We start from the raw sequence: 8487 nt of genomic DNA, 5'->3' as shown, positions 1-8487 counted from the left end.
AAAAAAAAAAAAAAAAAAAAAAAAAAAAAAAAAAAGGAGAGAACAAAAAAAAATAAAATAAAACAACAAAACAGGAATAAAAGATGATCAAAATAATGAATGAAATGTAAAGACTTACCCAGGAACCCCATATGTAGTTGTAAATGCGATTCCCGCTATTGTGAAGAGTCTGCCCCGAATACCAGTTGGTCAGGCCCTCATCCCTATGGGAAGGACTACTGCAACTCTTGAGTTGGACCTCTCCCAGAGTCTTCCTCTTCCTCCTTTCAGCCATATTTTCATAAACTATAAAAATCCCCAGAATTTTTCTAAAATTGCAAAGAGCCACAAAAACTTTCTAAAATTACAAGAAACCCCAGAAAGCTTCCAAAATTACATAAAAGCCCACAAGAATATCAAATTCTCCAATAAATCCTCCCTCAAGAACAGGATGAAAATCTTCATGAACGTTAAGAGCAAGGTGAAAAACTCCAAGAACAAGAAATAAAACTTTAGGAAAAACCAGAGAGCTCCAGGAACTCAAAACTCACCCTGAAAAGTTAGTATGAAGAATGAAGAGAGGAGGGGGCCCATTTTATATAAAAAAAAATTTACAAAAAAAAAAATGGGATTTTAACTCAAATTCCAAATCAAAAGCAAAAATCAAAAGATTCTAAATCAAGCATCAAAATTCAAATCAAAAGCAAGGATCAAAAGATTCCAAATCAAGCACCAAAATTCAAATCAAATTCCAAATCAAAAGCAAGAATCAAAAGATTCCTAATCAAGCATCAAAATTCAAAATTCAAATAAAAAATCCAAGACAATTAGTCTTTTATAGGGAAGAAAGAGTAGCGAGTTTCTTTCATGTAATTGAAAAAACCAGATAGCCCAGCCCGATTTGAAAAAACCCGCCTGGAAGGCCATAAGGTCCAAATTGGTTAAAAAAAAACCAGCCCAGAGACCAAAATTCCCTGAACTGGCACATGTGAAGCCCAGCTAAGAAAAATCAAAGAATCAAATATTTTTACTTGTTGCAAGATTGGAAGAGCAATGAATTCCTCTCTTTGTAACCATCAATCCCAAATAGTCCAGATTGGTTCGAAAGAACCAGGTCGGAGACCAAAATTCCCTGAACTGGCACATGCGAAGCCTAGCTAAGGAAGAATCAAGATCAAAGTACTAATCTTTTTTACAAGATTGGAATAGTAGCAAATTCCTTTCGACAATTGGCAGCCCCAGGTAAGTCCTCAACTTCAAAGTAGGCAGGAGATATTATCTATTGGATTTTTCAACTCCGTTATAACTGAGCAAGATGACGGCAGTACATACTCTGGGTGACAAAATGTGGTCGTTCTTTTCTTTGTCCTTCGACCGTTGGCACAGGCCTCGGCCAAAGAATGGCGTTCTGTAGACACCCAATTTTTTCACCCTCCTCTGGCTATGATGAAATATGGATCTTGGACGCGACTTTCAGCTTCCAACCAACAGAGATGCTGATGGAAACATTCCCTAACCCAAAACCATGAAAATCCCCACTCGAGAGAGAGGAAGGTCTAATTTTAACTTTTTATATATGAAGGAATCTGGTCGACATGACTGTACAAATGAATAATGCTTAGAAACATGATTTTGACAATATATGATACGTCAAAATTGGACCGACGAATCTCCCACAATGATCCCCAGAAAACCACGCTTTCTCGCATATATGTCCTGCACATGGATAGTCCCACTGGAAACCTGGAAAAATCCTATACCTATCACAAACACCCTAAAATTTATCCCCTACCTACCCAAATAACCCAGAAACACTTTCGGACCTGATACCTTGGAAACCCCCCTGTGGGAGAGAAGGGGTCCAATTTTGGCTTTTTAAATACGAAGGAATCCAGTCAAGATGACCATACAGATGGATAGTGCTCGAAAATACAATTTTGATGATATATGATACTCCAAAATCAGACCAACGGATCTCCATTAATCGTCACCGAAAAAACCATTAAAAGTGCGCACAGTGCACGCACTAGCCAACAGGCCAGCCCACGCGCATGCTTGATGCCTATGGCTATAGCACATGCACACAGCCATGCAAAACCCCACTGCCACGCACAGCCACACGGCCATGCCAAGCCCCACAGCCCATGCTACCTATGGCCTGCTAGCCTGTGCCCCCTCTGACACAGGCCCGTAGCCTTGCTGCCATGCCCTTGTTGCCCATGGCCTGCTGGCCTACGCCACCGTGGGCACAGGCCCGCGGCCTTGCAGCCATGCCTTGCCACCCCTGCTGCTACACACCCCGTGCCCATGTGCATACTGGCCAGCACACACTGTGCACATTGCCTGCACACCTATGCCAACCTCCCCGCACACCCTTGTGCCTAGCCTGCGCCCAGATACACACCATTACCCTCACACACTGTGAACATTGCCCGTATGCCCCATACATTTCAATCCAACCTTATGTGTCACCGTCAACAATCGGGATTCGTATTCCCCTGACCCGGTGAGTGAAGAAATCCCTTCTTCACCCACTCAAAGCTAGAAAACCCCTCCTTTTGGTAGTATTTCTCTCTCCTTCAACTCCCCTCTTTACCCAGTGTGTAAAAGCCCTATTCCCCACCTTAAGAAAAACCACACCCTTTCGTCCGTTGGATAAAGAGGTGCCCCCTCTCTTATTGGCCAGAAAAACTATAAATACCCCTTCCTTTGATTTCAACACACCAGAATCCCCCCCTCACTCTTTCATAGTGAAATTTTCCTCCCCTCCCCCTCTTGATTTTCTTCTGATCTTCGGAGCGATCCTTGTCAAGATCCAAAAACTAATTCGAATCTTTAAAGTGTTCTCCGGGATCTTGAAGATCTTCAATCCAAATTCTTAGTTAGATCAAATTTCTAACAAAAAACAGTATGTTCTTGAGCCACCTCCCTTGAGTGTTCTTGAGCGTTCTTGAGATAGAAATCCCCCTTTTTTAGGTTCTTCGGGTCTACGAAGTGATCTTTATTAAGATCTAAAACTCTGTTCGGATCTTAAAAGTGTTCTTTGGGACTTTGGAGTTCTTCAATCCATTTTTAGGTCAGCCCATTTCTTTTTAGAAATAGTCGTTCCTAGCCAAACCCCTGTTTGAGTGTCCTTGGAATCTTTCCAGAAATAACCATCCCTAGCGGAAGTTCTGCCAGAGTGCCACCTCATCCTAAATCCAGAAATAGCCTTCCCTAGCCGAAGCTCTATCGGAGTGCCACCTCAGCCTAGCCCTCCCTTAGCCTATTCCTAGCTGAAGCTCTACCGGAGTACCACCTCATCCTAAATCTGGAAATAGCCTTCCCTAGCCGAAGCTCTGTCTGAATCCCAATCCAAAAGTAACCATTCCTAGCCGGAATGTTATCCGAATGCCATCACAATCAACATCTCTCAAGAAAGGAAGTTCAAGGTCAAGACCATCTTCCCCTGAGCCAGGAGAAACCGAAAGATAGTCTAAGCCGGTACTAATCAGGGGCCCACCCCTCTTGACCCTAAACAGGGGTTAAGTTTAGGTATAATTTCTCAACCGAAAGACTTTGTTTTAGTGTATATAGTAGTTTGAATTCAATTAATGTATATATGTGTGATAATTTAGCAATACATGTGGAATAGTAATAATTATGGAAAATGTTCGTTCTTAAGCATCTAGTAAGAAGACCGATTGAACCGGGCAAATTGGGTGCCTAACACCTTCCCAACTCTGTAACCTGACACTGACCCTAAATCTCTGGACCAAACTAAATTTTGGGCCTTTTTCTCAGGAATTGGGCCCACCACAGTGTCCTAGGCCCATAATCCTAGGTGGTGACTCCAAACCCTATTTGTATGATCCCGATCCCCGAATTGGACCATCATCAAATCTCCATCTCAAATGATGAATTTTACACATACGAAATAGGTCTCTACGTTTCTCCAAGCGGTAATACAGCTTGCGGGGCCTGCAAGCAAAGCACACCCGACACGAACCCCTCCCCTTATATAAAAGAGAAGGAGAGAGGAGAGAGGTCGGGATGCAAGTCCTTTTCCCCCCTAGGGAAGGGAGTCAATCTTGGTCCATCTCTAACTGTGACCCTCACACGAATATAATTACAAACATGGGGTTAGCCAAGCACGTTTTCAAACAAATGTGGTGGAAAATGTTCTTGCCTTAAAAGGTAGCATCTAGTATTGGAAGCTTGACATTTTTCCCCAGTGGAGTCACCACTGTGAGGGTAGCGGCCGAAAATGGACTTATGCATGTCGATTCCATCCTCTCTCCTCTCCTTCATCTATTTCATGTGAGGGAGGGGGTGTCGTGTGTGCTTACCGGGCCCCGCACCACCATATCACCGCTTAGAGATACGTGGGGGCCTATTTCGTAAGAATGTAAAATTCATCATTCGAGACGGGGCTTTGATAATGGTCCAATACGGGGATCGGGATCATACAAATGGGGGGTTGGAGTCACCACCCAGGGTTATGGGCCTAGGACCTTGGGGTGGGCCCAATTCCTGAGAAAAGGGCCCGAAATCTGGTCTAATCTAGAGATTTAGGGTGTCAGGTTATAGAATTGGGAATATGTTAGGCACCCAATCTACCCGATTTGACCGGTCTTCCTACTAGATGCTTAATGATGAGCACATTTATGAGTGAGATCTAGGGTAGTAAAACATGCATTTTTACATATTTAGAATAGAGCTACCTTGGGTTTTACTCTCTTTTTGCAGGTTTTGTATTTTAAAGGCCTTAAACATTATCGGGCATCATATCTCTCCAATAACAACTATCTAGTGTAGTTGGTGAGCTACGGTGTGCGAAATTCCCTTGCTCACCAGGAGGTCTCAAGTTCGAATCTCACGGTTGTCTTTTTTTAGGAGAATTTTGTTGAAGATTTCCTGCTTTTCACTCACTTAAAACACTAAAGGCATGGACGGGATTTCCACATCAAATTAGAAGATTGTCCAAATCTTCAAAGCAAGGAAAATCGTGGGAGGGGTTTCTTGTGCAAGAAGAAAAAAAAGGAGAAATAAATCTTGTCCAAATTTTCTCTCTCCTCCACATCATCACCAAAAGATTGTCCAAATCACAAAAAGCAAGAAGGACCAAGGGAAAGAAAAAAAATCTACCAACAAGGGTTATGCCCAAGATTTGAAGAGAGGGAGAAAAAGAAGAGAAAAAAAAAAGGAATGAAAATAAGCAACAAAATTATAGGAAATTTCTCCAAGTTTATTTCTCTCTTCTCTTTCCTCCACCTTAACACTTTTGGTCTCAAAAGATCTCACCTACCAATTGTGTTTTTCCCCCTTTTAGGAAAGAGAAATTTGTTACTCTACCTCCTCATTCCCTATAAATACAACTTATGTAAGAGGAGGGTAGACACTTCATTCTTCTTCTAGGGTTTTTTTTTTTTTTTGCTCTATCTCTTTCTCTAGCTCTAGTTCTACGTTTATGATTTAAACACTTTTGTAAGTTCTTTTTATTCAATTAATGTAAGTACTTTTGTTTTTGATTTAGTCTTTTATTTTTATTGTTTAAGCAATTGAAGTTGTAATTTTCAAGTTCTAGTTCTAGGCTTAGTTCTAGGTAGCAAGAACAAGCTATAAAGCATGTCTTTCAAGTTCAATTTTTTCTTCAGATTTGTTTTCTCTAGTACTAGAAATTTTAGATTTGGTTTATTCAAGATCTGGTTTTTAGTACTGGTAGTATCTCAAATCGATCAAGTTTTCAGTTCAAGGGTTGAAGTTCAAGTAAGTAGGTTCCTTCAGTAGTCTTCTCACCACCTCTCATTCCCTCTTCTGACTACCCTTTCTTTCTTAATTTAGGATTTTAATTTCAGTCATTACATTATTATTTTCCCTTTTCCCCAAGGTTCATGGCTAGTGTATGTGTTGGCTTTGCCCCTCCTAGCCTTAGAACCATCATTTTATTATTTTTATTTTAATTGTCTCCCTTTCACTAAAGCCAAGTAGAGTAACCCTTGTAAGAGTGACTCTCAGGTCAAGTAGGCAAGCTCATATTATGATGCATACCATGGGCTAAGTAGAGAAACCTACTTGTGAGCCTCTCTCTAGCTTTATCCCCTTTCTTTTACTTTATTTTTATTTAAGCATTTTTTTCCTTCATTATTTTTTAAATGCGTGGGTTGTTTATTTTTAGTTATTTATTCATTTAATTTTAATTGCGTGGCTTGTGTATTTAAATTCTTAGATGACGAATGGTTAGGACATTATTTTAGATACATATGTTTAGGATGGTAGTTAGAATTAGATCACAACTATTAATCGGTTCAATTTTGCATTATTAAAAAAAACAAAAAAATAAAGTGACTGCTCTCTCTATGTTCGACCTGTAGCTACACTGATCCATACGCTTGCGGTTACATTTTAAATCCTAACAAGTTTTTGGCGTCGTTGCTGGGGAGACAGTTCCTTGTTATTTTTCGTTTTCTCTTGGCAAATCGGAGTGCTTTGTTTGCTTTGTTTTGTTTTTTCTTTTCTTTTATTGAATTCTTAAGAAGAACAACTTGCAATAATAGTTGTATTGGTGGAGGTCATCATGCCTCATAGTATGATAAAGACAAGTTTCACCCTATAGCAATGCCTCAGAAATTGACCTGAACAACCTCGGATCCCTACCGGTAAGCTCCCAAAAAGCCAAAAAAATTTAAAAAAAATTAAAAAAAATCATAAAAATTATAAAAAAAATTTTTGCTATCCATTCTTTTGTGCTTGTCTGACTCTAGTTGTGGGTAGTTTTCTGTTGCATGAGTGATAGGTGGGTACGTAATACTAAGAATCGGTTAGAAAGAAGAGATCCAACAAGTAGTGACCCTATACATTTGCTCTCTTTAAAACCTTTCAATATGGGAGACCAACATCAAAATCCTTTACCTAAATCTCTGAAAGATAGGTTCAACCCTGCTAGAACAGCCTAACCTTCCTGCATAGTTCTACCACAAGCCAAGGGCAATAATTTTGAACTCAAATCTCAATACATCACTAAGTTGCCCCACTTTCATGGGCTGACCTCTAAGGATGCATACCTATTTCTAAGGGAATTTGAAGAGGTATGTGTTCTATTTAAGATCCAACAGCTTTCTGATGATACTGTTAAGCTTAGGTTCATCACGTTTGCATTGAAAGACCAATCTAAGAAGTGGTTGAATGTGTTACCCACAAATTCCATAACCTCATGGGAACAATTCACAGTTGACTTCCTAAATAAGTTTTTCCTAACTCATAAGACCAATAAGCTTAGAAGTGATATCCTTCAGTTTAGGCAAAAGCCTAGTGAGTCCTTTTCCAAACTTATAGAGAGATTCAATGATCTAATTTAAGAATTCCCTCACTATGGCCTAGACTTATGGCATTTATGTCAAATAATTTATGAGGGTATTGATTCCCGACTAACAAATGATAGAGTCTATGCGCCCTGAGGGATTCACATCCTTTACAGATGAAGGAAAGGCATGGAAATTCTTATTTGACTTCACTGACAAAACTCGTGAGTGGGAATCAACCCAAGAGAGTGAAAGAACCATAGGAGGGAAAGGATATTTTATGGACGGGATAGTAGCCAAGGAAGCCCATTTGGATAGCCTAATCAAGAGGATTGAGGCTATTGTTCCTAGAGAGCCAGTCCCCTGGACATGTCATAGAAGAATGCCCCAACACCTCTAGGGGCACTTCTAATGATAGTGTTAATGCATTATATCAGAATAATCCATATAGTAACACCTACAATTCAGGATAGAGAAATCACCCAAATTTCTCCTGGAATCAAGGCAACCAAGCAAGGCCTTCCAATTCCATAATCAAGGTCAACCTGGATCCTAAAGGCCTCCCTTTGTACAACAATATTTTTTCTAAAATACTTTTCCTAGGTCAAATGTAGGACCTCAGGCTAGTTTTCCTAGGGCCCCTCTCCTATCATCTTATCAGCAACCCCCTGGGTTTACCAACACTAGAGAGGTAAATAGAATAAGTGACTTAGAAAAAAATATGGCCCTCCTCATGACAAGCCATCAAAATCTTACGAGAGAACTCACCCAAGTTATCTCAATTATGCGTGAGAGGGAGAAGGGAACTTTACCCAGTTAACCAAAGCCTAACCCTAGGTTAGCTCACAAATGGCCCTCCTCATGTTAGCTCACAAGCACCAACTAATGCACCACTGAATGTAGTACAAGGTAACCAACAAGGCTCTCCATCTAATCAAATGTTGTTTATGCCCTTAGGAGTGGTAGAGAGTACCAACAGAGTGTTCCTAACTCTTTCCTATCCTTTACTCCTGTTAACACTCCTTCAGTTGAGGACACAAGTGTGCCTCTTATTCCAAGTTCGTCTGATGAACCTAAAGATTCTTCTGAAACTAAAGATGATTTGGTTAAGGAAACCAAAAATGATTCTTCTGAAAAATGACAAATCCCTAACAGTCCTTATGTTCCTCCTGTCCCATTTCCTAAGCTCTTGGTAAACAAAAAGAAGACTGCTTCCATGATAAAATTT

General features: G+C 40.2%; 1 non-coding gene across 1 annotated transcript; it reads right to left on the bottom strand.

The window, feature by feature from the left end:
* Positions 1-7229: 7229 nt before the first annotated feature.
* Positions 7230-7336, bottom strand: LOC122077624. Its single transcript, XR_006139871.1, has one exon. It is a non-coding gene; the product is annotated as a small nucleolar RNA R71 (small nucleolar RNA).
* Positions 7337-8487: the final 1151 nt, after the last annotated feature.

The sequence above is a fragment of the Macadamia integrifolia genome, chromosome 4 (genome assembly GCF_013358625.1).
Source record: "Macadamia integrifolia cultivar HAES 741 chromosome 4, SCU_Mint_v3, whole genome shotgun sequence".
Lineage (NCBI taxonomy): Eukaryota > Viridiplantae > Streptophyta > Magnoliopsida > Proteales > Proteaceae > Macadamia > Macadamia integrifolia.
This window is presented reverse-complemented; position numbering and strand designations above follow the sequence as displayed.